The sequence below is a fragment of the Triticum urartu genome, chromosome 4A (assembly GCF_056163025.1).
Source record: "Triticum urartu cultivar PI428250 chromosome 4A, HENAU_Tu73, whole genome shotgun sequence".
In the NCBI taxonomy this organism is placed as follows: Eukaryota; Viridiplantae; Streptophyta; class Magnoliopsida; order Poales; family Poaceae; genus Triticum; species Triticum urartu.
The window spans coordinates 290,620,404-290,629,849 of NC_141876.1; positions in this window are offsets into that span (position 1 = coordinate 290,620,404).

Below are 9,446 nucleotides of genomic sequence, written 5' to 3' on the forward strand. Positions count from 1 at the left end.
CATACTCCGAGTCAAGCTACGAGACCGCTCATGAGACCTTATCTTTGGTCTTCGAGGACAGTGATGATGTGCCATCTTCGGCCTTCATCCACGGCTACGACCACGACATGATTGAGCATGGAGACATTTGCACCAACATCTCTCCGACAACGACATGTGACGAGATGCCCCAGTTGCCATGTGAGGAGAGCCACCACCACATGAGTGACATGAGTGACTCCACCACACGTGACATTGAGAGCATTTCCTATGAGAGGATGAGTGTGACCACCACTAGCCCCACACATGAGAGCATGCCACACATCCTATGTGAGGTTGAGCGCCATTTGAGTGACTCCACCAACCATATGAGTGAGCCACAACACTTAGTGAGTGAGGTAGTTGCCACGGCATGTGAGGCCATTATGATTTCTAACGACTTACCCTCTACTCCGAGTGTGTTTTCTTCTTTGGTGCTAGGTCTCCTACATGACTACATGCCTATCCTCGACGAGTCCATACCTCCAATGGAGACGATGATGGCCATGGTGGACGATGATGCACCCCCCCACATGGTTCCATCAAGATGAAGATGACAACGAGACGATTTTCAACACCTCACCTACAACACATAAGCGACGCTCCAAAGGTAACATAGGTGATGGTACTTCTCTTGTCCCACTAGTGGACTATTTTGCGAATGATTGCTTGCATGATGTTGACACAATCCATAAGCATGTATGACTATATTCAGAATACATGCCTACATTACATTGATGAATTGGAGCTAGTTCTGTGTCACCCTAGGTTATGACTGTTACATGATGAAGCACATCCGGCATAATTCTCTATCGCCGATCCATTGTCTACAATCTTTCCATATATTGTTCTTCGCTTATTTACTTTTCCGTTGCTATTGTTACAATCACTACAGAATACCAAAAATATTACTTTTGCTACTGTTACCTTTTGCTATCGTTACCACTACTATCATATTACTTTGCTACTAAATACCTTGCTGCAGATATTAAGTTTCCAGGTGTGGTTGAATTGACAACTCAGCCGCTAATACATGAGAATATTCTTTGGCTCCCCTTGTGTCGAATCAATAAATTTGGGTTCAATACTCTATCCTCAAAAACTGTTGCGATCCCCTATACTTGTGGGTTATCAAGACTATTTTTTGGCACCGTTGCTGGGGAGCATAGCTCTATTCTTTGAGTCACTTGGGATTTATATCCGCTTATCATTATGAAGAACTTGAGAGATCCAAAAACCAAGATTTATCCCTCAACTATGAGGGGAGGTAAGGAACTGCCATCTAGCTCTGCACTTGATTCACCTTCTGTTTTGAGTAAGATTGCGGCACCTAAACCTGCTTCTGCTATTAATTATGATATGTCGCATATTATTGATGATGCCACTTCTGCTATGCATGATACTTATGATGAAACTACTTCTATGCTTCATACTACTGTGCCACTTGGTGAATTTCTTGATAAACAACTTGCTAGGGCTAGAGAGAATGAAATTATTGAAACCAATACTGATGAAAGTGATTATGAAGGCTCTCCTAATAAATATGAATTACCTGTTGCGCCTGAGGGCTATGTTATGGATAAAGAAACTAAAAGAGACTTTGTTGCTTGCAATGATAGAAGTGATCTTAAGAAATTATTAGCTAAGCTTAAACAAAAAACTCTGAATGCTAGAATAAAATATGATCCTTCTTATGCTACTTCACCTATCTTTGTTACTGATAAGGATTATGAATTCTCTATTGATCCTGATATAATTACTTCGGTTGAATCTGATCCTTTTTATGGCTATGAATCTGAAGCTGTTGTGGCACATCTTACTAAATTAAATGATATAGCCACCCTATTCACTAATGATGAGAGAACTCGCTACTTTTATATCCTTAAAATATTTCCGTTCTCATTAAAGGGTGATGCTAAGATATGGTTTAATTCTCTTGATCCTGGTTGTGTGCGTAGTCCCCAGGATATGATTTATTACTTCTTTGCTAAATATTTCCCTGCTCATAAGAAAGAAGCTGCCTTAAGGGATATATATAATTTTGTGCAAATTGAAGAAGAGAGTCTCCCACAAGCTTGGGAGAGGCTTCTCCAATTACTTAATGCTTTGCCTGATCATCTTCTTAAGAAAAATGAAATACTTGATATCTTTTATAATGGACTAACCGATGCTTCTAGAGATTACCTGGATAGTTGTGCTGGTTCTGTTTATAGGGAAAGGACATCGGATGAAGCTGAAATTCTATTGAATAATATTTTGACAAATGAAAATAGTTGGACACTTCCTGAGCCAGCTCCTGAGCCTATTCCTAAACCGACTCTGAAGAAAAGAGGTGTTCTATTTCTCAGTCCTGAAGATATGCAAGAGGCAAAGAAATGCATGAAAGAAAAGGGTATTAAAGCCAGAGACGTTAAGAATTTACCACCTATTGAAGAAATACATGGTCTTAATTTACCACCCGTCGAAGAAATATATGGTTTTAATCCATCACCTATTGAAGAAACACATGGTCTTGATAACCCGACACAGGTAGTAAAGGTAAATTCTCTCTATAGATATGATAAAGCTGAAATCCCATTTACTAATTTTGCTAGCCCATGCTTGGATGAGTTTGATGGCTTTAAGGTTAAACAAGAAAACTTCAATGCTTATTTCGGTAGAGAATTAAAACGCAATGCTGATATTCTTGAACACTTGGGTGATTATATGGCTAATGTTAAAGGTGAACTTAAACTTATTAGTAAACATGCTTCTATGGTTACCACTCTAGTAGAACAAGTACTTAAGGCTCAGAATGATTTGCTCAGTGAATTAAATAGTAAGAAAAATGATAATGTTGTTAGAGTTATGACTAGAGGTGGCAAAATGACTCAGGAACCTTTGTATCCTGAAGGCCACCCTAAGAGAATTGAGCAAGATTTTCAGAGAAATAATATAGATGCACCTAGTCCTTCTAAAAGGAAGAAAAAGAAAAATGATAGGACTTTGCATGCTTCTAGTGCACCTATTGCTGAAACACATGAGAATCCAAATGATATTTCTATTTCTGATGCTAAAACACAATCTGGTAATGAACCTGAAACTATTGATAATGTTAATGGTAATGTTCATGATGATGCTCAACCTAGCAATGATAATGATATAGAAATTGAACCTACTGTTGATCTTGATAACCCACAATCAAAGAATGAAAATTATGATAAGACAGACATTGTTGCTAGGAAACATGGTAAAGAAAGAGAACCATGGATTCAAAAACCCATGCCTTTTCCTCCCAAACCATCCAAACAAAAGGATGATGAGGATTTTGAGTGCTTTACTGAAATGAATAGACCTATCTTTTTGCGTATGCGATTAACTGATATGCTCAAAATGAATCCTTATGCTAAGTACATGAAAGAAATTGTTACTAATAAAAGATAGATACTGGAAGCTGAAATTTCCACCATGCCTGCTAATTACACTTTTAAGGGTGGAATACCTAAGAAGTTAGGAGATCCTTGAGTACCCACTATACCATGCTCCATTAAAAGAATTATGTTAAAACTGCTTTATGTGATCTTGGAGCCGGTGTTAGTGTTATGCCTCTCTCTTCATATCGTAGACTTGATTTGAATAAGTTGACACCGACTGAAATATCTTTGCAAATGGCTGATAATTCAACTGCTATACCTGTCGGTATTTGTGAGGATGTGCATGTTGTAGTTGCAAACATTACTATTTTAACGGACTTTGTTATTCTTGATATTCCCGAGGACGATAGTATGTCTATTATTCTTGGAAGACCCTTTTTGAATACTGCAGGAGCTGTTATTGATTGCACCAAAGGAAATGTCACTTTTCATGTTAATGGTAATGAGCATACGGTACACTTTCCGAGGAAACAACCTCAAGTTCATAGTATTAATTCTATTGGAAAAGTTCCATCGATTATTTTTGGAGGTTTTGAATTTCCACTTCCTACTGTCAAGAAGAAATATGATATTCTAATTATTGGGGATGTGCATATCCCCGTTGAGGTAACAAAGTGTTATTTGAAATTTCTCCGGTTCCATGTTATTCGGAATGAGTTTGTTAACAAGACTTGATCAACCTTGTTAATGGATTCCTTTTGATGATCATGAGATGGATTAAGTTAGAAAGCACAACCTTCTGTGCCCTCCTTTAACTTTCTGTTATTTATATTAAATAAAATAAAAATAGTATTTTTTGTCTGTTATCTGAATTATCCGTGCAATATAAAAATACCCCGAAAATAAAAGTTCTCCAAATGCCCTGAAATTTAAATATGATTTTTTATAGAATATTTGAGAATATTTGGCACTGAGAACACAGCAGGGGGCATCCACCTGGCCACGAGGGTGGAGGGCGTGCCCTACCCCCTGGGCTTGCCCCCTGCCTCGTGGGCCCACGGTGGCCCTCCTCCACTTATTCCTGCACCCACACACTCCTTCTTCCTCCCACAAACACCATTATCCAGCTCAAGCATGAGTTCTAGCTCATTTTGCTGCGATTTTCGATCTCCTTGCTCAAAGCACCTCTTACAGAACTGCTTTGGGGGATTGTTCCTTGGTATGTGACTCCTCCATTGGTCCAATTAGTTTTTGTTCTAGTGCTTTATTCATTGAAGATTTGTGCTGCCTAGGTGACCATGTTCTTGAGCTTGCATGTCAAATTTTTATGGTTCCAAGTAGTTCTAATGCATGATACAGGCTCTAGGCACTTGTAGGAGTAGTTGCTATTAATTTTGTTGAGTGTGGTTTACTTTTATTTGAAGTTACTAAAAATTTCAGAATTTTTCTGAAAATAATGAAGAGATTTTGGAGGGGCTCATCGAGCCGAAGCTCGAAGGAAAAGCAAATTGAAGAAGCAGAGAGGCCAAAATATAATCTGCCTCGCACCGCGGAGGTTCGACCGTGTGAATGGCCTTCCGATGATTTCTTGAGGGCAGCCGGGATGATGATTTTTATGAATTGGCTAAGAATGCCGGACTCACCGACTTCCTCCGCGACCAACGCGAATAGTATCTCTTACTCACCAATACTTTTGTGCAAAACTTCTACTATTATCCTAGGGAATCACCTCCTTCAGTAGAGTTTCATTTATATGATGTGGTTAAGAAGATGTCACTATATGAATTTTGCAGGGTTTGCAAAATACCTTTCGAGGGTAGCTTAGAGGAACCACATAGTAGAGATGTGGACGCGTTTATTGACACTATCACTATAGGGGAAACTAGGAAAGTTTCCGATGCAAGAATCACTAGCATACATTTTCCTGTTTAACGCTACTTTGCAATATTTGCTAGTCGTTGCTTAATTGGTCGCAGAAACTGTGGAAACCTTAGTGTTCCTGATATTTTTATTTTGTTCCATGGTTTTTTCCGTGACGACTCTGTTAGTATGGGCGGTATTATTGCTAAACGGTGAAGTCTGAACCGTACAAAGGGCCCCATCTTTGGAGGTATCTATGCTTCACGCCTTGCTGCATACTATAACATACCTATTAGGCACAATGAAAAGAAGAAAAATTGTTGCCTAATGTTTATTTAGATTACAAGAGTATGGTAGTGCATGATTTTATTGTAAAGAATAGGGAAGGGGAGCTTAAATACAAATTGTTCTTTGATAAACGTCATGCTGAGACTATCACCTTGCCTGCTCATTCCTTGTTTGATTTATCTACAGGCCAGTACCTCGTCTCGTCGGAGGCTATTCACGCCTACCGGAACCCTACATCAGCCATAGAGCCAGAGTCGGAACCACAATCTGATCCTCCACGATAGTCTAATTACTAGTGGGATCGAGAGATGATTGCTAACTAGTGGCCATCAGAGTCTTCTTCTTCGTAGTACGACCCCAAATTTTACTTTGGATATCTGCCAGGCCAGCCGTGGCCATAGACCAACTTAGGCCAAAAGCCTAACCTTGAGGGAGTACGTATTTCTCACCAACATTACATTCATGTTCACACACTCATTGTTAGATGTCGGTGCTAATACTTTTTCATTGTATCATCCATGTTAGTTTATTTTCTCTTTTTATGCTTTCTTCTTGTGTGTTTGATAAACCTTAAGAAAAATAAAAAAAATTTAGTTGTAGCTTTTAATTAGTTTACTTTCCATGCTTGTAGTAGTAATTAAAAAAACCCAAAAAGATTTCTTTTTCTTCTTTTGCTTGTTGGGAGCTTTCCCGTGTATATAGTTTTATTTCTTTTCTTTGGGGGTCGATAGGAGAAGATCATGATTAAATTGTTGAAGTGGATCCTATATGCATTTTTGTTGATCTGACAAAATAGCCAATATTGCCTTGTCTTCTCCTGTTTATTGAATGCTTGCAGATTCCATGTTAGTCCAATGCACGTGCACTATTATTATTATCCACATCGTTCGGTCGTGCAAGTGAAAGGCAATTATGACGATATATGATGAACTGATTGAGATGGGAGAAGCTGGTATGAACTCGACCTCTCTTGTTTTTGTAAATATGATTAGTTCATCATTCCTGATTCAGCCTATTATAAATAAACATGTTTGCGATGACAATTAGAGATCATAGTTTCTTATGCCATGCTTAATTAGATAGGGGCTTATAATGGTTTACCTTGCGTGCCAACATGCTATTAAAATGGTTGTGATGTGGTATGATAGGGCGGTATCCTCCTCTGAATGATTTAAGTGACTTGACTTGGCACATGTTCACGCATGTAGTTGAAACAAAATCAACATAGCCTTCATGATATTTATGTTCATGGTGGATTATATCCTACTCATGCTTGCACTCAATGTTCATTAACTTTAATGCATGTTCATGGTTGTTGTCGCTCTCTAGTTGGTCGCTTCCCAGTCTTTTGCTAGCCTTCACTTGTACTAAGTGGGAATACTGCTTGTGCATCCAACTCCATAAACCCCAAAGTTATGCCATATGAGTTCACTATACCTTCTTATATGCGGTATCTACCTGTCGTTCCAAGTAAATTTGTATGTGCCAAACTCAAAACCTTGAAATAAATATCCTGTTTTGTATGCTCGAATAGCTCATGTATCAACTATGTCTGTCCGTATCTTCCATGTTAGGCGGGTTATTCTCAAGAGGATTGGACTCCGCTCCTCACTCACGAGAAAATGGCTGGTCACCGGGATGCCCAGTCCCATGCTTTATGCAAATCAAATCAATATAATTGCAAACAAAACTCCCCCTGGGACTCTTGTTAGTTGGAGGCACTCGTTGTTTCGAGCAAGCCATGGATTGATGCTTGTTGGTGGAGGGGGAATATAAACTTTACCATTCTGTTTGGGAACCGCCTATAATGTGTGTAGCATGGAAGATATCGCCATCTCTTGGTTGTTATGTTGACAATGAAAGTATACCGCTCAAAATATTATTCATCTCTATTTCAAAACCGAGCTCTAGCACCTCTACAAATCTCTGCTTCCCTCTGCGAAGGGCCTATCTATTTACTTTTATGCTAAGTCATCCTCCTCTTATTAAAAAGCACCCGCTGGAGAGCACCTCTGTCATTTGCATTCATTACTGATTAGTTTACATCGAGTATGACTTGACTGGATCTCTTTTACCATGAATTACAATGTCTAGTCTATCCTTGATCTTTAAAGGTGCTCTGCATTTATGTTTTGCAGTCTCAGAAAGGGCTAGCAAGATACCATCCTGTTATATCATATTATGATTGTTTTGAGAAAGTGTTGTCATCCGAGATTTATTATTACTGCTCGCTACTTGATTATGCCATTGATATGAGTAAACATGAGACCTAAGCGTTATTGTGAATATGGTTAATTTATAATCTTTGCTGAAAACTTGAATGCTGGCTTTACATATTTACAACAACAAGAGCAAACCGAGTTTGTAAAAGTTTTTCTTTATGACTTTCAGTTTGTCAACTGAATTGCTTAAGCACAAGCAAAGGTTTAAGCTTGGGGGAGTTGATACGTCTCCGTTGTATCTACTTTTCCAAACACTTTTGCCCATGTTTTGGACTCTAACTTCCATGATTTCAATGGAACTAACCCGGACTGACGTTGTTTTCAGCAGAATTGCCATGGTGTAATTTATGTGCAGAAACAAAAGTTCTCGAAATGACCTGAAACTTCAGAGAGACTATATTAGGAAATAATAAAAAATACTGGCAAAAGATCAAGACCAGGGGGCCCACACCCTAGCCATGAGGGTGGGGGCGCGCCTGCCCCCCTGGGCACGCCCCCCTACCTCGTGCGCCCCTGGAGCTCCTCCGACCTCAACCCCAACTCTATATATTCATGTTCGGAGAGAAAAAAAATCAAGGAGAAAGATTCATCACGTTTTATGATACGGAGCCGCCACCTAGCCCTAAACTCTCTTGGGAGGGTTGACCGGGAGTCCATTCGGGGCTCCGGAGAGGGGAATCCGTCGCCATCTTCATCAACAACCATCCTCCATCTCCAATTTCATGATGCTCACCGCCGTGCGTGAGTAATTCCATCGTAGGCTTGCTGGACGGTGATGGGATAGATGAGATTTATCATATAATCGAGTTAGTTTTGTTAGGGTTTGATCCCTAGTATCCACTATGTTCTGAGATTGATGTTGCTATGACTTTGCTATGCTTAATGCTTGTCACTAGGGCCCGAGTGCCATGATTTCAGATCTGATCCTATTATGTTTTCATGAATATATGTGAGTTCTTGATCCTAACTTGCAAGTCTATAGTCACCTACTATGTGTTATGATCCGGCAACCCCGAAGTGACAATAATCGGGACCACTTCCGGCGATGACCATAGTTTGAGGAGTTCATGTATTCACTATGTCGTAATGCTTTGGTCCGGTAATCTATTAAAAGGAGGCCTTAATATCCCTTAGTTTCCGCTAGGACCCCACTGCCACGGGAGGGTAGGACAAAAGATGTCATGCAAGTTCTTTTCCATAAGCACGTATCACTATTTTCGGAATACATGCCTACATTACATTGATGAATTGGAGCTAGTTCCGTGTCACCCTAGGTTATGACTGTTATATGATGAACCACATCCGGCATAATTCTCTATCACCGATCCATTGCCTACGAGCTTTCCATATATTGTTCTTCGCTTATTTACTTTTCCGTTGCTATTGTTACAATCACTACAAAATACCAAAAATATTAGTTTTGCTACCGTTACCTTTTGCTATCGTTACCACTACTATCATATTACTTTGCTACTAAATACCTTGCTACAGATATTAAGTTTCCAGGTGTGGTTGAATTGATAACTCAGCCGCTAATACTTGAGAATATTCTTTGGCACCCCTTGTGTCGAATCAATAAATTTGGGTTGAATACTCTACCCTCGAAAACTATTGCGATCCCCTATACTTGTGGGTTATCAAACCTTTAGGTGAAATATAACCCAAGATAACTCCAATGAAGAGGTTGATTGGTTGAAAAGATGTC